The sequence below is a fragment of the Diceros bicornis genome, chromosome 34 (genome assembly GCF_020826845.1).
Source record: "Diceros bicornis minor isolate mBicDic1 chromosome 34, mDicBic1.mat.cur, whole genome shotgun sequence".
In the NCBI taxonomy this organism is placed as follows: domain Eukaryota; kingdom Metazoa; phylum Chordata; class Mammalia; order Perissodactyla; family Rhinocerotidae; genus Diceros; species Diceros bicornis.
Window position 1 is genome coordinate 28,845,469 of NC_080773.1, and position 3,951 is coordinate 28,849,419.

Sequence of the window (3,951 nt, forward strand, 5' to 3'; positions counted from 1 at the left end):
AACAACATGCAGCAATAAATTCACAAACAACATAAGGAATGACAAAAGCCAAATACAAAAGAGTTAATACTCTATTATTTTTAGTATATAAAATGCAAAACAGGTTAATGTGACTTGCATTTCTAAATGTCAGAGAAGGGGTTACTGTGAGGAGTAATGACTGGGCTAGAACACAAAGGGGCTTCTGAGGGTCTGACAATATTCTCTTGATTGATCTAGGTACTGAGTACAGAAATGTGTTCACTGTGTGAACTTTCATTGAGCTATGCACTTATGACCCGTGCATGTGTCTTTAAATTTTTAAAATACATATCACCAATCAGAAAGGTGGGAATGATGAATAGATTAGTGTTGTCATGTCCTTAACTGTAAAGGTGGGGTTTAATAGTATTAAATAAAACAACACCGTGATTGGCTTTTAAATATATGTTGAAATTTCTAGGTTAAATACAAACAAATAATGAGTATACAACTTTCAAAGAAAAAAGGTCAATTGTAAAAAGTGTCTCTTGTGAGTTAAAAATATGGTTTTCTCTTTGTGGTACAATGTTCAATAGAGATATCCATTAGGTCAAAACAATTATTTCATTTTTCAAATTGTTGAATTCTCAATACTTTGCATCAGCTTGAGAATGTAAAGGTGGAGAAAATTATATATGTATCTCTTCTTAAAGTACCATGCCTAGTTCATTTCTGGGAAGTTTCCTCTGATAGATTAAGTTATACACTTGAAAATATCTCCATAATATCCAGATTGTTTCAGAGCCTAGTGCGTATTATTGCATAAATTCTGAACTTCTGCACAGAAAGCATTAGTAAAACTTCAATCACATAAGTATTTACATGATACTAATATAGTATTTCATTATGATTACTATTATGACTTACTGTTCGCTTTGAAAAAGATGCTCAGCATGTCCTATTTACATTCTCTGGTCAGCCACTCATAATTGTACCTAAAACTTTGAACATAACAAGTGAATTACCAAATGAATATTGTGCAAATATGTAGAATTCACATATTTCTCATAAGATTAGGGTATTTTGTATTCCTTATATTGGCAAAGCAGAGCCTAGATACAATGGAGTCACGGCACATGAGTAGAAAGGGGCTGACAGTTGGGAAGCACAGAGTGATTACTGAAGTGATGTTTAAGAGAAACTGGTGGGGATTGTTAAAAAGAGACAAACACACATGAGAGATGGAAGAAAGGGTGTAAAAATAGACAAAAGTGCTCACCAGCAGAAGGATGGTTTTGGTAGCTCTGGACTCAGGGGAGGATCTGGAGGATACATTGGTCCTATGAAGGTGTTGGACCCTCTGCTTGTGCCTGAACAGGGTGAAAACCATGGAGCTGCTGGCCCAGATCATGAGCACCAAACAGAAAACATCAGGGAATGATAGCAATGCTGCATATAATGAGTCACTGGTTTTGTCATGACGAACAGAAGAGCAATATCCGAATGCTTTTTGGTTTGTGATGTTTTTGTTGCTCCAATTGCTAGCCAGAAACATAGGATAAATGACACTTACCAGCATGTGGAGGATCCAACACATGAAAATTGAGGGGACAATGCACTTGAGAGTTTTCACTTTAAGCTCTGCCCACTTGGAGTTCCTGGGGCTGATCATGATGGCCTGGACCACACTCAAAAGGCAGGTGGTGCCAATGGAAACACCTCTGCCCACTCCTCGAACATAGGGAAAAAATCTGCATCCAAAATCAGTGAAGACTTGATACCACCCGAAAGATGACATTGTATAGGGGATTCCACTAGAGAACAAGACCAATAAGTTGGCTACAATCAGGTTCCTGACAATCACATCTGTGGATCTTAGCCTAGACCCAGTGAAATAAAGGAAGAGATAATGGTAAAGAAGAGAGAAATTCCCCAGGATTCCGAATATAGTCTGTAATAAGAAGACCATTCCTACAGCCAAATCTCCAACAGCCATCCTTCATTTCTCAAAGACTGATATTTGTCTTCTGAGCTAGAAGATCCTGCAGGGGAATAGGAGGCAGGGACCACATGGATCATGTCAACTGAAATCCAATATTCTCCACTTACTAACCGTTCCTACTTTGATGTAATTACATAAAGTTTTTCTGTGCTTTGGAGGTTTCCAGGAGTTGAAAGTATAACCATTAAAGCACACTTGCAATGTATGAATCACTGCTATTAAGGTGATCTCCTTCTTTATCTTTTGCAAATCCATGAGGCAGGCACTATTACATTCCTTATAAAGATGAAGACAACACAGGCACAGAGAGATCAAGTGTTTCCTCTAAAATCACTTACTGGTTAGGGGCAGAGTGGAGATTTGAACCTGGCTGGGCAAGTAACAAAGATACTGCATATAATCCAGAATATACTAAAAACTAGCTGTGTTCTTCAAATAAGCCAGATCTAAATTAACTTTCGGTTTTGCAGCTTGTCATTTCAATTTAGATTGGTGGTATTTTATTTTTTAATTTCAGTAATAACACGTTTCCACTTATTTATGAAGACTTATTCTATAGGCAAATATAAATTTTGAATAAAGCTTTAGAGATCTTAATAAAATGTAGATGCCCTGTTTACAATATACAACTGCAGGATCCTTCCCCAGGACAAGTTGGCTTTAATGAATGCAAGAATGCCTCACCATTAGGATGGCAACAGAAAGACTCATTTGCTTTTATCGCAGGAACCACGGTACAATGGCCTGAGTCTCAGGAACTATGAGACCAGAATCACTGACGCCTCATGAACAGTGTACAATAGAAACCAATTATTACTAATTTCATATCGTGTATATGCCCATTTATTAATAACTGAGATAAAATTATTAACACTGAGACAAGTTTTGGGAATTATATTAAAATACAAGACACACATGCAACAGGCAATGTTAAGGCAAAAACGGGTGTAATGTATAAATGACATACATTTTTTGATTGGTAATATAGTACTTAAAAACAGCAGAAATATCACAAGATATAATTGAGCCTAAAACTGTTGTCTGAAACTTATAAAATCATGTTTTTCTCAAATACTGCCTCCCTAGCTTCAAGTGGGAAAAGTCTCTCCGTAATCAATAGAGACACAATTATTAAATCTATTAAGCACTTTATACACCCAATGTTAGAGAAAACAATTCTATTTCAGCAACTGTTATTAGACACACTGTTTCTGCACAGGATCAGATGATTTCTGTAGGTTTATACTGCTCTTTAATACAAGAATGGAGGTATTATTGGTGCACCTCTAGAAACCTGAAAGTTATGTCTACGGTTCCCGTAAAGTAGGCTGAACAGTGAATGGACTCTGGATAGTTCTTAAATACATTAAAAATCAGATTTAATTATCCCTTAGATTAAACTACAACACTCACTGTCAGTGAGGATTACATAAGGAGACATCAGGAATTGGTGGAAGGTCTAGGACCCCATCTCTCTATACTATCTCAGCTCAGGCCTCAGGATTTATTCCACTTCCCTCTGTAGCTTTGCTACTAGACAAGGTTCATACACAGAAGATTCCCTTTGTCCAATATGTTCACTTACGCCGACTCCTGATACAACTTCTTCCCTTATAGATCCTACCTCTCAGGTGAACATAGAGGAAATCCACCGCATTTTTCCTGCTGCTTGGATGGTGGGCTCAGCCTGATTGTCAAAGTAGTCGGTACATGTGTGACAGGGGTAGCTAGACCCTGAGATATGAGTTTGTGATTCTGTGACCTCATCTCCCCTCAGAACTGCAATTATCATTTCACCTGTAGCAGCATTGGCAGTAACAGGCTTGGGAGCTCAGAATATTTTTGCAAACATTTTCCCAGGTGCTAATTATCAAGAACAACTACAAGTTTCTAACTAGCATCTCTTAAGAGACTATTAGGGTGTTTGTGAGAGACTCATACTTTTTCATGATCCCTAGAGGCAGACAGGGGCTCACATGGAGGAGAGC

General features: G+C 37.6%; 1 pseudogene; it reads right to left on the reverse strand.

The window, feature by feature from the left end:
* Positions 1–1,015: 1,015 nt before the first annotated feature.
* LOC131397901 (vomeronasal type-1 receptor 4-like) lies at positions 1,016–2,040 on the reverse strand (annotated as a pseudogene).
* Between the last annotated feature and the right edge of the window lie 1,911 nt (positions 2,041–3,951).